Source organism: Sciurus vulgaris (genome assembly GCF_902686455.1).
Source record: "Sciurus vulgaris genome assembly, chromosome: 18".
NCBI lineage: Eukaryota > Metazoa > Chordata > Mammalia > Rodentia > Sciuridae > Sciurus > Sciurus vulgaris.
In genome coordinates this window covers 24,493,075-24,511,764 of record NC_136479.1, presented here as the reverse complement: position 1 = coordinate 24,511,764, position 18,690 = coordinate 24,493,075, and the positions used below count along the sequence as shown (strand labels likewise).

Below are 18,690 nucleotides of genomic sequence, written 5' to 3'. Positions count from 1 at the left end.
GATTTAAGGCAGCCTCTGAAGAATTCCTGAGGGAAAGGAGCAGAGACTGCACAGGGTCTCCACTGATGACATGCTCCCTACGGGGCTGGCCAGGAGGGAATGAGGGGATACTGCCAGGAGAAGGACTCAGGGCTGCAGACTCCAGAGACAGCTTGGATTCCCCTCCAGCTCCTATTTCCCCTTCAGCTAGTCTGTGGTGGCAGCTTTTTCTTTTTTTGTCTTTTGAAGTGAAGGGAATTGAAATCCAGAGTCTCAGGCTGCAGTTAATATAAGGCGAGGTAGCAGTGGGATCCAGCCCGGCCAGGTAAACATTAGCATTTAACATCGACTATAAACTCATTTCAATTTATGGATTATACATGTCTGTATAGTATTCATGAATGGAATAATATAATGACAATTACTATAAAATTTAACCTTTCTGCTCTCTGTTCTTATAAATAAGAGGACAGATTGAATTTTGAACTGAAAAGAAATCCCCCAAAGCAGCAATGTCCAATGAAAATAGTATGTGAAACACATGGGTAATTTAAAATTTTCTAGTATTCACATTAAAAATAGTTGAAATAGATTTTAATAGCATAGCCCAATATATCCAGGACATTACCATTGTGTAAGCAATAAAATATTTCTAAAGCAGTATATGCATTTTTACAGCTACACCCTCAAAACTAACTCTATCTCAAACCTCTAGCATATCTCAGTTCATAGGCCCACATCCCAAATTTGAGAGCTCTCTCTCTCTCCTGACCTCAGGGAGAGGAAGGTCCTGACCCCTCCTTTTCATGCTAGAGGAAAGGGATAAAATTCCTCACCAATATTTTTCTTAAGGTCCAAAGAACAGGAGAGGCAGTGCCCTGAGTGAAAGCAGGAAACCCCAACCAGAAAGCTTCCAGAAGTAGACATTTTCGCACTAAATGTTGGCCATGGTCCTTTCCATTCCAGATACAAGACAGCAAGCAAAAGAAGACAGAGTCATAGGATGTAGGGCCCCACATCTTCAGATCTAGCCATAGCTTTGAATCTATTGTTTGAATGCATTAAAGCAAACATTTTAGTTTTCAATTTGGCCTTAAACCTAATGACCAGGCTATATATTTATTCTTCTCTAACCAAAGCAGCACAATTAATAAGCAGCAGGGATAGGAATTAATATCAACTGTGTCTCATTTTAAAGCCCAAACACCTCTACTAGACTATATGAAGCATACAACTTTTCTTATTATTTTAGGACTTACTAAAAAACGAAGGATTTGTCTTTATATACATAACTAAATATCACACATTTTAACAGAAAACTTTCTCATATCTGAGTGGTCATGCAGCTCCCATTTCAGGACCCAGAGAAGTCCTGGTTTGGTCTATAACAAGAAAAAACAACAGTCAGAAGTAACTTAACCCTTCTTTACAAATCAGCAAATATCCAGATTTCTATATAGTTTTCTAAATATAGGTGGATATGGGCTATAAAGGCATGGAACAGAGAACTCCTTTACTGGGGACACAGAATGAAAGTAGAGAAATGAGAAGCATATAATTAGTTGCAGCATCTTGAATCAACACAGAATTGGAATCTGAAATTCAAACAAGGAAGATTCAACCTTGGTTTTTGGGCATGTGGATGACCTGGGTGCCTATGGTGAAATGGTGATTACAAGTTTTTGAGTGGCAGATAATGGTTAAAGAGTATCTGCAAGGTATCTTCCAGTTGTGTTGTTAACTGTAAAACCATAGTACCTACTTGTCTTAATAACCACCATGAAGAGCATTATTCAACTGGGTCCTCTAATATTGTTAAGAGGAGGAAAAACAGGTTTCTCTATGTCAAATGGCAAACCCAGCAGCATGCAGAGAACTACACACATTTACAACTATATAAATTCCTTCAAAGCTCTTGAAATCTGGTTTGCTCCTGATAAGGGGATATGAGTGTGGAGAAATATTTCCTCACCGTTTTGAAGACATCTGAGGAGGAGTCTTTGACTGAAGCAACACAACTGTTTTTTCTTCTTTTATGTTAAGGGGAGTCTTCTGAAACAGAACTATATCAACCCAGATTCTTTAGAGGGGCAAGTGCTTGGGACTACAAGGTGAACAAAAAACACATCACAGATTGTAATCTAAGTATGACTCAGGGAAGGAAAAAAATCTAAATGGCTGAGAAGAAAAATTGAAAAGAAAAAAATATGCAAATAAAAAATTATGTGACTATTTCAGAAAATAAATATCATTTTGCTTCTAACTCTACAAGATATCATTCAGTAAACAATAAATCATATGTGACTATTTTTAGGATTTGCCAAAACTTATTTCATATGAGAGGGAGGGGGGTATGAAAAATCAGAATGAGACAGACATCATTACCCTATGTACATGTATGATTACATGAATGGTGTGAATCTACATCATATACAACCACAGAAATGAAAGGATGTATCCCATTTGTGTACAATGAATCAAAATACCGTCTGTAAAAAATCAAAAATTAAATATTTTTTTAAAAAATAATGAAATCCCCAAATCCAGAAAATAAAATGCATGGTTGACTGTCAAAAATCTTAAGGAAGGGGAACTAATGTTTTAGTAAATGTTATCACCAATTCATTTTCCAAATGATTTTGAGAAAATATATTCATTTTTCTAAAGCCATAAAGGAAGAGAGATTTTTCCTGTCAGAATTTCTGAAAGTAAGCCCTAGAATTCCATTTGAAATAACCTTCAAAAATAGAAAAGAAATCTAAAAATACATACTCAGGGGCAAAAAAAGGGCAAATAAAAAATTTTAATAACTGAAAGAAAGACCATTTTTTCCCTGAAATCTAACTTTCTCCTGCCTCTATGCAAGTATTTTCTTATATTTGAAGCCAGAAACCACAAAAGAACAGCAGGCAAGAGATCTGAACTGTCAATATATAAGAGAATCTAAGTGTTCAATAATTAAAAAAAAACACATTTAGAAATCAGAGAAATATAAAATAAAATCCCATCACTGACAAAATCAAATAGTATTGATGAAGATATGAAACAAATGAATTCCTATGAATTGAAGAAGGAATTTAAGTTGTTATTATCTATTTGTGGGAACTGTTTTACTATTGAGGATACAAGATACACCCTCCACCAGAAACACAAACTTACTAAAATTGTAGTACATGTAACCATGATAACATGTAAAAATGCAGCAGTATTTATCTAAACACTTGAAACCCAGGGGGATGATTCAAGGGAATGTATATTTTGGAAGAGATAAAAAGTAAACGGTGTGAAAAAAGGTTACTAGGGGCCAGTTACATTTTTGGTCATATTATATCTAGTTTAAAAAAATAGTATAAAACACCATAAAAGTTCATATATATATGTGTATGTATGCATATATATATATATATATACACTCATACATATATAAAACTTCCATAGAAGTACTTAACTTTCATATATATGATACTCATATTTCATATATATTTATCACATTCATGTGGTATTGCACATATATACATTTTAAAAATAAAATAGCCAGAATTTGGGTAAAAATAAAAACCACAAATGAACATAAAAATTTCAATTACACACTCCATGTGTAGATAATAAAACTCATCCACAATATTTTCTCATCAAAACTATGTACATATACAAATATATCTCAGCTAATTTCACCTTTGTGTATCTATGAGGTAGTAATTTTTTAAGAAAAACAAATAAATAGAAGAAAGATCAGGAGAAGAAAGGGCAATGGTTGATCGAGAAGAGGAAAAGAGGAAGTACTAGGAAATAAAAGGAAATGGGAGCTGGGGATATAGTTCAGTTAGTAGAGTGCTTGCCTTGTATGTACAAGGCCCTGGGTTCAATCTCCAGCACCACCAACAAAAAAAAAAAAGAAAAAAAGAAATAAAATATAGCAAATGCTATTCCATGCATGTGTGATTATCTCAGAGTGAACACCAATATTATGTGTAACTACAATGTGCTACTAAAACAATTCAGCATGCTTTATTTTTAATGAAAGAAGGAACCAAAATATAAAGTTCTAAAATTCATCACCAAAGATCTATATATGTGAAATTAGCCAAGAACCTTTGAATTATAAGAGCAAAAGTAGCTATTACTACCTGATACATGCATATTAGGAATATACAATATTACAAAGATCAATTACAATATAAACAAAATCTATACATGAATTCATATGTATGTAAAAATTATATCCTTAAGTGCAATAGAAAAGTCTATATAAATCAAACCATACCAAGACCAGTCTCAGGAACTCAGACCCTGTCTCAAAATAAAAAATAAAATTACCAAGATGAAAACTCAGTGGTAAAGCGCCCTTATGTTCAATCTCCAGTACCAAAAAAGAAAAAGAAAAAGCCAGCAAGCAAAGCTTAGGAGGAAGGATAAAGTGAGGCTACCATACCCCCACAGCACCTCTCCTGCAGGAAAACTGCACATGGAGAGGTGATTCTGAGTTTCAGCCCAGTTGTCAATCACCACACATTCTGGGAAGATCCTGGGCTGCCAGCACACACCTGCCAGACAGGACTTGAGGCTGGAGCTGAGGATGCCCTGAGGGGACTGGGCAGGCTGCACAGGGTCTGTGGGGCTGACATTCTCCCCACTTGCCTGGCCAGTGGGACTGAGGGGTGTGCTGCCAGGTGGTTTGCGGACTGCAGAGACTGTATGGAGTCCCCACCGGTTCCTGTTTCTGCCACAGTTAGTCCCCTTGGTTCCAAAAGCCTCCCTCTCCAGGCTCAAGAGATGTCACTTTGCACTCACCATTTCCTGGCACTGGGGAGCCAGGCCTGCTCCCTAAGGATCTTCAGCACCTACACAGCACAACAACCTGGGATATCTGATACTACAAGAAAAGCCTAGAGTGGAATGAATAAAATGGTGGTGGGGGAGGAATAGGCCAAGCACAAGCCCAGCACCTCCTTGCTGACTGCACTGGATTGGAAAGTTCTCAAATACTATATACCTCAGCCTAAAAGTAGATGATAAAATATATGGGTCACCAAAAGAAAAATTTGCACAAAGCTGTTTCCATTGTTCTAAGTTTCTATGTTTCCATTTGGCTTTTACTTCTTTCTCACAATCAATACCAGGCATTTTCTGTCTCTCCAGGTGGCATGACTTGATAGTTCAGAAGAGAGAGAAACCATTTACATTATGCATATATTTTCTTACGCATATCCATATAATGAATCAATGCATGGAATACTGGAAGACTCTTCAAAAATAATGATTTACTCAGAAATCAGGTTGATAATATCCCTGGTGACTCAGATTTGGAAATTTGAAAATGATAAATATGTTGCTTACACTCTAAGTTTTTCTTTGACTTAGGATTTAAAGTTTTTGGAAAAGAAAATAAAAAGTGGAAGAATGTAAAAAAGCAAAAGATAAGGTTCCTTTTATTTTGTTGAGGATAACAGAACTTTAGTAAATGTCCACACTGGCCATTTATGTTTTGAGTTCTTTAAGATGAAATAAAATATTATTCAGAATATCTGGCAGTTAGCCATGATCTTCCTTTTTTATTTAAGAGAAACAAATCCACATTCAAACAATTGGATATTGATTTGGTTTCTGTATATTGTTTAATTTTACTAATTTTTACTAGTAAATTGAGAATTTTAAAAAGCAAATAGAATGTTTATATAAAAATGAATAATTACAGTTTGAAGACATAGTGAGAAAAACTAGTGGAAACTTGGAAGAACTTGATCTGTTTAAATATTTTAACTTCTTTTTGCTCCACACTAGAAAAGTCTTTTTTCTTTTTTGCAGAGATAAGTGCTCTGATAGATTGGAATTCATTAAATAAGATAGAATTTTCCTCAATCAATTTTATAGGAATGCTGTCCAAAATATGAAGGTTTGGCACTTTCCCCTCATAGTAGATGGATTCACAAGAAAAAGCAGGATTTGGAAATGATTAGTATTTTGAGACCCAGAGAGGGAAAAGAGGAAGTGGGAAATAAGACTTCGCACCTAAAGAAAGGGGAGTGGAACCTCAGACTCCCACTGGAAGGAACCTGTGCTTTGCTGAAGGCCTTGTGGTCAAATACAGACACTTATTTAATTAGATTGAGTGCTACTGTGACCAAGTTAACTTGTCTTTTTAATGTGTATCAGGATACTAATGACCTTTGGAGAATGATTATAAAAATCAAAATTAATTTCAAGGCTTTCATTGTGTGTATGATTTTGACTTGGTATCTAACATGCTTAGGTACTGTCTTCAACTATGTTCTCCATAGTTAATTTTGTTTATTTACTGCCTAGTTGCCTTTCTGTATTCTATGTATTCTCCACTTGAAGTCTTTTTGGAGACTGTCATTAAATAAATAAATATAGCAGGTGGTGGTGGTTCATGCTTATAATCCCAGCAACTCAGGAGGCAGAGACAGAGGATTACAAGTTCCAAGACAGCCTCAGCAACTTAGTGAGGCCCTAAACAACTTAGTGAGACCCTGTCTAAAAATAAAAAAAATAAAAAGGGTTTGGGATACAGCTCAGTGGTAAGACATCCCTGGACTCAATCCCTAGTACCAAAAAAATAAAACTAAAATACATGCGATTCACATGGTTAAATATGTGTGTGTGTGTGTGTGTGTGTATATATATATAATTATCATATATACTATATATTACATATTATACTATGTAATATAAAGTACATGAAATCCATTAGTACATCAGACCACATTGTAACATTGTACAATATACAGTATATATGTGTATATTATATACATATATGTATGACCATATATATATTTGTGTGTATAGATATATATATAATAGTATTGAATGTGTATTATTTCAAGTTGCATTTTTTAATTGAAATTTTTATTTTTTTTTTGCTTATGGACATGGTTGAACAGTAAGTTTCATGGGGCTGTGGGTGCAGTTAAGTGGTAGAGTTCTTCCCTGGCATTTGCAAGATCCTGTTTGTTTTCTCTGTGGTGGAGTTCAAACAAATGAGGTTTAGAGATAAAGGAGACAATTATTTTATGATGTATCAGAGAAAAACAAATATAATAAAGATGTGATGCTTTTCCAGCATCATGATAACTGTACTGATGTCCAACAAATACTTGATGAATTTACTCTGAATCGTTTTTTGGAAAAACAAAAAAAAAAGTAGATTTCTATTTTTCACCATATGTAATACATTGTTTTAAAATAAAAAATCTACTTGGCTTCTTACTAGTTAAACCCATTTCTTTCTAATAGCCTTAACTTAAAATTACTGTATATTTTAGTGATCTTCACACATTATCACATTAAACATATGTGAACCTTCCGTGTTTAAAAGAATACCTAAAGAGATTCAGAGAAGATAACTGAAATTCATGAAATAAACTACAAAACTCTGGTCAACTTATTTTTGACAAGGTTGTCAGAATAATTCAACAGGGAAGAAATATTCTTTTTTATAAGTAAGGATGAGATAATTGCATAGTCACATGGAAAAGAGTGATACTGGATTCTACAAGAGATTATATACAATAATTAACTCAAATGGAATCTTATAATTCAATATAAGAGCAAAAATATAAGAATTTAGAAGAAAACAAATCTTTTAACTTTAGATTTTGGCCATAGAGTCTTAGACATGCTACAAGAATATGTACAAAAAAATGCATAAATTTCACTTGCCTGTTGTCCCAGCGAATTAGGAGGCTGAGGCAGGAGGACTGCAAGTTCAAAGCCAGCCTCAGCAACCTAGCAAGGTCCTGACCAACTTACTAAGATGCTGCCTCAAAATAAAACAAAAAAAATATGTCTGGGGGATGTGGCTTGGTGGTTAATAACCCAGTATTTTAGCCTGAGCTAAAATAAAAATAAAAAATAAAAACCTGTCAGTTTCCCTGCTGGAGAAGTTATTAAGTCCACACCCAAATGCCTTCTATTTTTAGGTTGTCACACTCCAGTGCCACCATGTACTGCCCCAAATCAACCCAGGAAAAGAATCCAAACCACAGGGGAAAATCTATACAACCCATATCTGCCCCCCCGCACTTATTCAAATATTCAATCAATAGCGAGTCCTAAAGTTTAGCTGATTTCATACCATCTAACATGTATACACTGACCCCTGCAACTATATAATTTCTTTTTACTGTGCCTTGTGAATCCCCTGTATGATTTTGTATAGCAGTATTCTATTGTTCAGAGTCATAAGTAACAAATAACTATGCGTTTTATGTATCCAAATATCATTGTGTTTTGTCTGATGAATAAAAAAATTATCAAAATTTTAAAATCCCTAAAAATGGGATAAAACAGGAAAAGTACATGTCAAGGCTATGGAAAATTGAAAACTCTTTACATCTTTGGTAAGAATGTTAAATCATTCAATCACTGTGGATAGTACCTTAGTGTTTTCTCAATAAAATAAACAAAAAATTAGTAATTGAACCAGCATTCACCCTTAGAAAAAAAAGAGTCTTAAATCTCATATCCACCTTTTCATACAGAAGCAACTGTGCAAAGTGTCAGTATATAAAGCTGCATGAGAAGGTTGTCACATGACATTCACTAACAGACCAGACACTGAGAAATAAAGAACCTGAAATAAATACTCCTGACGTGTTATTTATACATTGACTTTATGAGTACTACCTAAATATACCTACCATAATGATCCAATTTAGATAATCACTTTATTTGTTATTTTGTTTCCAATTCTGCTCTTTTAAAATCCAGCATCGTCACTGCATGTGATAGTGGACGCCTGTAATTCCAATACTCAGGAGGCTGAGGCAGGATCACGAGTTAGCTAGCCTCAACATAGCAAGGCCACAAGCAACTTAATAAGATCCTATCTCTAAATAAAATATTTTACAGGGCTGGGGAGGTTGTTTAGCGGCTAAGTGATTCTGGGTTCAATCCCCAGTACCAAACAAATAAGAGTTAAAAAATTCCAGGGACTGGTGTTGTGGCTCAGTGGTGTAGCACTTGCCTGGCATATGTGAGGCCCTGGATTCAATACTCAGCACCACATATAAATAAATAAAATAAAAGATCCATTGACAACTAAAAATATTTTTAAAAATTCCAGCATCTTTAATTTTGCCAGAATGACAATTCCACGTACAATGTGATTATACAAAATTATTGAATTAAGATCTCATTTACTTTTTAGTTATAAAATCAACATGATGCCCTTATCTAAAAAAAAAAAAAAACCTGATCTACACATACTTTTTAGTGTCAATTCTGGTATCAATTTTAAGGTGATAACAGAGTGTGAATTATGGAAAGATGATACATGGCTTAAGTAACCAAGGAAATGCATTCTCCTGAGACCAGGAAATATTTATTTTAGTTCACCAGCCTGTCCCATGAAGCCTGATGTTAATGACATAAAGTCCGTAACAAATATCTGTTGAACAGCAAAATAAGATAAATATGAAGGGTGTATCTGACTTCAGGCATGTTTTTAATAAGGTCCCAATTGTTAGACTACACAGTGGTCAAGGAATGATATACATAAATTCTAGAAGTTAGCTCTAAAAATACAGTCTTAATGAATACGTAACTTGGCCTATTCTACTCAAACCACACATTAATGCTCTAATATCTGAAAAAAGAATGAATACAGTGGAATACATTAAATAGAAGAAAATAGAGCAGTAGTAAAGTAGATTAAGAAAATGAGCCTGGGTTTAAAATACGGATAAAAGCATACAACCACAGAAAATACAAGAAACTAGAGCAGGGAGAGCAACAATAGTCATAAAATGAATTCCAAAATATAGTAGAGAAAAAGTCTTCCTAAAAATGGTAATTAGATGTGCACCTGTGCTGGGCCTGGGGGGTTGTTTGTATTCCTTGCCCTGAGCTGTTTCCCACAATTGACCCAGATTTCCCAACAAGACTGGAGTTATCTACAGCTGGCGACCCAGCCGCTAGAGGGCTCTTTGGTCCCCTACCAGCCTGAAGTTGGAGGCTGGTGTTGGGGTCTGAAGCATTACTTTGGCAGAGGCTTAAAGGATGGCTTCCTCAGATCTGGAACGATTATGCTTTCATGTTAATGAAAATATTGGCAATATTAAAAAACAGAACAAAATACAAAAACCAACCAAAAAAAGAAACAAAACAAAACAAAAAAAACCCCTCTGTCATTAAGTAGCCTTGGCCAGGAACCTACCTTGAACTTAAACACTAAATAAAGTAGGAGATGAGATCACTGTAGTAAATGAACTTCTAAATAAATTTGAATTGGAAATTCAGCATCAGGAATAAACCAACACTTCACATAAAGAATTACATGAATCTCTTGAAGATAATAAAGATGTGGTACATCTCAAAGAAAATATTCCCTCCCATTTGCCTCCTCCCAGAGCTTAGTTAAAGAGTCATATTGACTCTGAAGAACTAAAGTTGAGGAATCTCAACTGTGTAGTTGTACCCACAAAGAAGTCCCGCAAAGAACAAAGAAGTGTTAAAGAAATATTTGTAACTACTGATGAGTTTAATGGTATTCCTGTGTACATGAAATTCTACTTGACCTATTGTCGTATCAGTGATGTTATTAAGGAAATCAACAAAGCAGTAGTTAGTAAACACAAGATTGTACATCAACCAAAAACATCTATGAATTCTGTGACTTTGTTCTTCATCCTCGGTTTTTTGTTCAAAGCTAAAACCCTTGTAATGTCCCGAGTGATAGGGATACACCTTTTTTTCCTCACTGGTCCTTGGCCCCAGGTCCTGACACAGAACTTTTAAATCTCTTTGAATTTCCAAGCAATAGAAGCATTTATTTTTGTTCTAACAGGACAATTCTTGGTGGGCTCCTGGATAGCTGTGGATGGGGCCTGGTCACAATGACTAGACGGTTGCAAAATTTAGCAACTCCAGCTATCCCCAGGGAGAGGAAAAAGATTGGAGTTAGTGTTAGTAATCAATCATGCCAACATGATGAAGTCATAAAAATTTTTAAACTGTGAGCCCTGGAGAGCTTCCAGGTAGGTGAACACACTGATGTGCCAGAAAGGTGTGGTATCCTATCTGTGCAAGGACAGAAGCTCCTGTGCTTGAGGCCCTTCTGGAAGTCACCCTATGTACCTCTTCAACTCGCTACTTATTGTATCCACTATAATTCTCTTTATAATAAACAAAAAATGTTAATTAATTTCTGAGTTAAGTGTGTAGATACAGAGAAATGACAAAAAAGATGCTAGTACACATTAAACAAGAAAAATAAATTGAATAAACTGTAAATAAATGATGATTTTTTTTCCTTAGTACATCAGAAGGCAGAAACAAACCTGGCAATTGCTCATATAAAGTACTACAAGAGACATGGGTTATAAACCTTTGATTGCTCCCTGAAATCCATGAAACTGGCAAAATTAAGAGCATTTTTGAACTATTCTGTTTATTAAATGTGAGGGTGGGTCAGAAAGATTTGAAAACTCTTAAATCTGCAGACATGAAGTTCCCAAATTTGCTTTTCCACAGGAACCCAAAAGATGTGCCTGAAAAGATGGGGTAGAATCCTGAGAATGCTGTGAAGAGATCAGGCAATCTCCACATCGAAAATAAGATTGATCGGGAAAATGATGGCAGAAGTAATGCTCCTATGTAAATCAAGAATTTTAAGATGAAAATGATAAAATATATCCCACTTAGCTTTAGAAAAAAAAAATTAAGGCAGAGATTATCAAAGTACATTAAAACAAGAACATCTCCATGTGCAGTTTGAAGGAAATTTTTCCAAGGAACATCACAGAACTCACATTCCAAGGAAGCTGATGTTCAGAACAAAATCACAACACATTAACACATCAATCAGAATGAACAAGCTATCTGATCAAGCTGTTTCTAACAGGTCAGTAGAGCATGTTTTTCAGTAGGGTTGTACACTGCATTGACAACTGCCATTTAATGTTAACTCATAATGCAAATTTGATCATATAGAAGATGCAAGTTGTGAGAAAGTCTGGTTTCCTATCACTGCTTAAAGAAATCATTACAAAATTAATGGAATAAAATAAATTATTCTCATAGTTACACATGACATATCTAAATCTTAAGTATGTGTGTGTGTGCATGAGAGAGAGAGAAACAGACAGAGACAGACACAGAAAGACAGACTAGAATAACAAAAATGTTGGGGCCACACCACCTCCAAAGACTAAGAATCATTCCCAGTATCTTCTCAGTTGTGAAGTTGCTGGTATTCCTTAGCTTGTGGTCACCAATTATTCTCTTGTCTATGTTGATGTAGTCCTCAAAACTAAAGAGAAAGTCTTCCTCACACAGAACATGATGGAACTCCCACAAGGTCTGGACCACATTATCACAAGAGATGTGAGATTCTCCTCTGAGCTTGTCTTCCAACACACAAGTGAGAAAAATCAGCTCACTGAACAGAAGAATAAGGGAGGGAAGTCCCCAGGTCTACAGAATGGAGCAGGTGGTAAAAGTCACAAAAGTGAGATGGGAAAGGGACCACAGAGGACACTGCCTCTGAAATTTGGAGAAAAGAAAAATCATGACCAAACCCATATGAAACAGTCAAATTCAGATGAAGAGCAGAGTACAGGGTCATGTCTAGACAGAGAGCCTTAATTTTATTGTTGAATAAACCATTTTGATATTTACCAGTTTTGTGAAATCCTGGGTCACCCTAATTATTACTTCTTTTTTTCTTTTTTTGTACTAGGAATTGAACCTAGGGGTATTTAGCCACTGACCCACATCCCCAGCCATGACAGGGCCTTACTAATTTGTGAAACTGGCTTTGAACTTGTGATGCTCCTGCCTGAGCCCCCCAAGTCACGGTGCGCCACCACACCTAGCCCTCTTTACCTTTTCTCACACGCTAATAATCTTCCACCTATAATGCGTGCAGGGCACTGAATTCACCACCTACCATATGCACTTACTACTTCTCTGTACATGTGTGCATGTTTTCCCACCATTTCCAAGACTGACCTGCAGATTTCTATTGTTTCACCTCTCTGTAGCCCAATTTTCATTTTAAGGCAAAATGTCTAAATGTTGTTTCATGTGGGAAGGAAGGACATAGCAATTCCAAGGCTCACCTGATTTGACTGACATCCATCAAAAGAAATGACCTATGTGGTGGGCATATTTTAGCAGTAAAGAACTTGCCTAGCATTCATGAAGTCCTGAGTTTGATCCCCAGCAGTCAAAATGTTTTTAAATAAAAAATGACTTTGTATCAATGACTTCAGAGTATTTGCTTTTCACACACCTTCTCAGGAAGGTCAGCTCAAGGTGCATGGTATTCCAGAGGATCTTGAAGACCTAGGGTGTTGGTAATGCCACCATCTTTTACATCAGGACTGTGACATTCGTTGGACACTGATACTCCTATGCTTTGCTTGCAAGTGACTTATTGGTTATGATTACTGTGGCCATGCCAAACTGCAAGTGGTTTGGAAATGTGGGGATTCATCACAGTGTGTAGCATGATGGCTTCAACACACTTAGCATAGACCCAACCCATAAGAGGAAATAGCCATACTCTGAAAGTAAGGGAGAAGCCCTTTCACCAGCCATTGAACCAATGGTGAAATAATCCCCTATGAAGGACAAAGCCAGCCTTTCAGTAAACTGGTAAGGAAAGATTCTAATCAGTAATGTATTATTACAGTAAAAAAGAGTCCTGTAAACACAACTGAAATTTCTAAAAAAACTATAACTGGTTTTTTTTTAAGAAAAAAGAGCTGGGCATGGTGGTGCACACCTGTAATGGCCCTGGAAGCTGAGGCAGGATTACTGTGAGTACAAAGCCAGCCTCAGCAATTTAGGGAGGCCATAAGCAACTTAGCAAGACAATGTCTTAAAGCTTAAAAATTAATGGAAGGGGTTGGGGATGTGGCTCAGTGCTTAAGCACTCTTGGGTTCAACCCCTGATGAGAGAAAAAGAGAAAAAGAAAGAGAAGAAAATGGACAAAAGTGAAGGTGATTAGAAGCTCAATAATGTCAAGGAAGTAAAAAAACTTACAAATCCCTGATTTGGGCTGGTCTAACTGAAACCTATCTGGGTTAGTTAACCACTGCTTTTGAAAGTTAGGCTCCTTCTACCCCATAAATGGAAGGGAGACAAGAGGCCCACCCTCAGGTGTTTATGGGAAAAATGTTTCTATACAGACTTCGGTTTGCCCCAACAGACATCTCAATGAGTGCTGGTGTCACATACAGAGAGGTGACAGATCTGAGTTGTTGGAAACATTGGTATTTTGTTCTGATCTTCATAGACCAAGCCTAAGTCCTGGTCCAAAGAGGGCTCAGTGGAGGCAGGATAGAGTTTGATAAAGAAGGAAAATCAGGTACTCACAGGATATCGTGCATTTGCAATTGGAATACACAGGGAGGCAGTCAAAGACCCTTAGACAAATGGCTCCTCCAAATGTGGAATGGTAGATGATAATTCTGACCTCGGATCCACCACCATTTTCTTATCTTGATGGCAACCCCTCTATTCTTTCTGTCCTCAAGTGATCTTCTGCACATCTCCAAACACCAGCTAAGTGCCACATACTAAAATGTAATAGAAAGAAGAAAGAGTGGGGATGAAGCAGATAGAAAAGAGCCCAAGAACCCAAAGTCAGGTGGAGAGTCAGTAAGAAGGTAGTGCATAGCCTCTGAGGGTTTCCCAGCCTCCAGTCTGTGGATCCCCAGAGCCTCACGGGGGATTTAAGGGAGAGTTGAGAAGGGTCTAGCTTTTTAGAGACGCATTGAGAGAGCTGTGCAGATGGTGATTTAAAAAAGAGTTCTGGAATGAAGGGATTAGAAAATTTATTCTATTGGGTGGAGGGATTTTTTTGTGCATTTGTTTATTTTAATCTGAACTGTCCTAGTTGTCACTGCACTATCAAGTACCTGAGTCTCCCGTCAGTACCTCATGGTCAGTTTTATTCCTGGTAATTCCATCCAATCAATTTTACTTGAAAAATGTCTACTGGTGAATTTTCCTGAGATTTTTTTTATTCCAGGCCTGGGGCCATGGCACGCGGGGCAACTGCAGAATAGGAGACACCAGAGAACATTGAACACGAACACACAGGCACAGAGAGATGAGGTCCAATAAGACAATACAGTCTCTAAGGTGAGATGTGTGTGAGAACTAGGTGATAAATAACTGGAGACTTGGTGAAGACATTTTATAGGTTAAGATGAGAAGAGTAACATGAGGTTTTCAGGTATTTTTGGAATTTGGCTGATGAAAACATATGCACCTTTATATTATAAACCATATACACCGAAAAACATTGAAAATTTGGAACAAAAAACAAAATGAAAATTATCTTTACAAAGTTTAATGGTTCCTCATTATTTTACATCATGTTCTATTTCAATTATAAGCAAATCCCATCAAGGTCCACAGAATTGACACTGCCTATGATTTTTAAAATTACTTAGAATACTATACATTCAATATTCAGACATTGAACCTTCCACCTCCTCCTGCCACAGGGCTTGATAAAGAACTCACTAAGCCATTACACCTTCAACTGTGAATCATGTTTCACCTGAGATACATCCACTTTGAATATTTCATGTTTCTTTTCCAAACAGATTCCCCAATTCCTGTGGTTGACTTTAATCTTGCTGGTCTAGAAGTGACACTATTTTACAATAAATTTGCATGTGATCCAATGTGAGAATTTACTTGTGACACCAATTTTGTTTGATAAATCCCAGGAGGTAATTATCTCTTCTATTTATATTATGCTAACACTGCTGCTGAAATTATTGTTTTTCATGATTTATAGTACATTTTTAATTTATTTCTTGTATAATATTTAGTCAGGAAGTAGTGACATTCATAGTTGGAGCAAAACTTATCAGGGGACAAAGCTGAGCTGAATGTCAGTCACTGAGTCTACAGGATCTTTAGATAAATAGTTATTAAGAGTGAGCAGCACACTTAGCTTGAGGAATATCATTTTTCTCATTTCTGAATGAAAAATAAGTACGCATACTTTACAATCTTATAAAGATGGGATGAAATGTATATATACATGTCCTCAAATGGTAGGACTGTGGTTGTCTGGGGATTCATTAATATTCTACATCTTGATATAGGTAGTAGTTACATAGTACATCAGCTTTGTGATAATTTATGGATTTATTTAACTTTGATGCTTCTTCTGTTTTGATTTTGCTCAGTAAGATTATATTTATTAAATAAAAGATGTTGAGAAAGAACAAAAAGGAGGAATTTTAAAAGGGTACCAGCAAACACTTTGGGGTAATGGACATTTGAATCATATTTATGGATGCATACATTTTTTTAAAAGAAAAAATACATATTGAATTTATAAATATTATATATGTATTATACCTCAATAAAGCTGTAAAAAATGGGATGAATCTATTGTTGATATTAAAAAGAAACAATCTTAAATAGGTAAATTAAGAATTCATTAACTAATCATCAGTCTCAGTAGTTTGAAAAAAGAAATTTTATAAAAGTAGAGTACAGGAAAGACAATCCTAAGCAACAGAGAAAAATTCAAAGATATTGAAAAAGAACATACCACAGAGTATCAGCAATGACAGATGTTGGTGCTTTTAAAAAGCTAAAAAGTCTGATAAATTTGATATGTAAAAATCATAAATCAATTAAATACTATATAATTGTAATACACATATGTATATATAGCAATGCTTCAAAGATCAGGATAAATTTTGGGAAATACACTGTAAGATGAATCTGCCATTTTGCATATGTCTTAAGACTATTTCAACACCAAGTTAGTATAAATTACAACACACCTAGATTGCATGCTATAGCCATTTTTGTACATAAAGTTCATAAATGACCAAAAAACATCATTAGGCGACATATGGATGCATATAATAAAATTATAGCAATTGATGTAGATCTCATGAGATGAACAAAAAAACCTACAGAACATAGGAGAAAATTTTTACAAAAGCTTACCATCAAAAAGACCCTTATGATTTAGGCAATGATAACAAGAGAGAATACACTGTAGGGAAGAAATATAACATTCTTTTTTAAAAAAGTTACAAGGACAATGTGTTATCTTGGCCAAAAAACAAATGCTAGTATACCTTTCTTCATATCATGTAAAAAATATTTTCAGAGGCAACTGATGTGAAGGTGGAGCAAGGGTTAAACTTGGTCCCTTGTCCCCTGGTGTAAGCCAGAGACTGGAGCTTTGCTGACCCCTAGCCCTGCCTCTGTAGTGAGCCATGCATTGGGGGCCATCAATAGCACTGATGTGAATGGCAAGTATGTAGCCAATGGAAAAGAGGAGATGGAGTATTTTGGTAAGTCTGGTAATCCAGCCCCACATTTCCTCCAATGAGAGATTTAGGTTGGCTTCCATGTTTCATTTGGAACATATTTGCAGATCCTAAGCAATCTTGAATAGATTTTCTTCTCAAAAATTTTATGAAATTTCCTCATACATTTGTCCTGAATAATTCATTCTACTCCCTGAAAATGCCCTTCAGGATCTTACTACCTTAGAGTACCAGACCGGTCCCCGTACCAGGCCAGTAAGAAAACAGCAGAGCAAGGACACGATGGAGATTTAGGGAAAGCCTACATTGACTAGGCTAACTAGAAATAGTCCAGAAAAGCCAGTGAGCACTTATCTGGTCAGACAATACCCCACTCACAAACTTGCTGATTGCACAGGCTGCTGACTTGCTGTGGTTTATGAGTCCTACAGTGGAGGAGAACAGGGAGCAGGACACCTGGGTAACCCCCTATTCACCCCCGCCCAGGGTTACTTGTGAGGCAGAGGCATAGGAGGAATAGAGAAGGCATGAAATTAGGTGAGTAGAGGTGCCAAGCAGGGTAAGACAGGTTCCTTTCCAGAGAAACAGGAAGGGCCCGAGTTGTAATCTTGACACTCATGGAAGCCAGCTTGCCTTTGTCATCTGCTATCTGCTCCACAGCATTAATGGCCATAGGCTGACTCAAATTCTCAGCACCTAAGAGAGTACCAGCTGCAGCTGTCAGGACACAAGGCAGCAGTTCCTCTCCCTAGGTTTTTCATATGCCTAATTTTTTATTTCACTCTGGACTCCTACACAAAGCATCTAGCAGTTCAGTTGCTCCACCTCCAAACCTGGGGTGATGGGCTCAGGATTGGAATCAGGGCCCTTGTTCCGCAGAGGGTGGCAGGCCCTGCCACATGGAATCATTGTGCAGCTTCCCAATGTTCAATGTCAGTAGTCAGCACTCACACTGCAGCCTCAGCATGCACCTACACAGGTGTATAAGTGCAAACCTTGCTTAGGTAGTACGATCGTTTCAAACCCACTCACCAAAAATACCTCTGAGGGAACATGGTGGTCACAGGCAAACACACACCGTTGGGCAGCCTTCATCAATCCTCTATCCACTCCCATGCACATAAACCTCAGAACCTCCTTATCTGGTTCATGCTGACTGACTCCAAACCTGCTGTGCAGACTTGTCATGTACACCACAAGCTTGCACACATGACACTGCCACAAACACTCAATTTTTCCTTCTGGTTTTGTGTCCACAGTCTAGCACTTTGCCCTTCCAGTGTTTACCCAAATCATCCTGTCCAGAGAGATCTCTTTCACCAATAAGAACATGACAAAGGAGAAGACACTGGTTTGAGTATAGACTGTAGGCCCCAGACATAGCTGAAAAGATCATAATGTGGTAATAGCTGTAGCCTTGAGCTA

General features: G+C 36.6%; 1 pseudogene across 1 annotated transcript; it reads left to right on the top strand.

Moving 5' to 3' along the window:
• Nucleotides 1–1,675: 1,675 nt before the first annotated feature.
• Nucleotides 1,676–17,579, top strand: LOC306649505 (SKA complex subunit 1-like; annotated as a pseudogene). Its single transcript has 4 exons — nt 1,676–1,697; nt 10,069–10,659; nt 17,163–17,289; nt 17,476–17,579. The product of its transcript is annotated as an SKA complex subunit 1-like (transcript).
• The last annotated feature ends 1,111 nt before the right edge of the window (nt 17,580–18,690 follow it).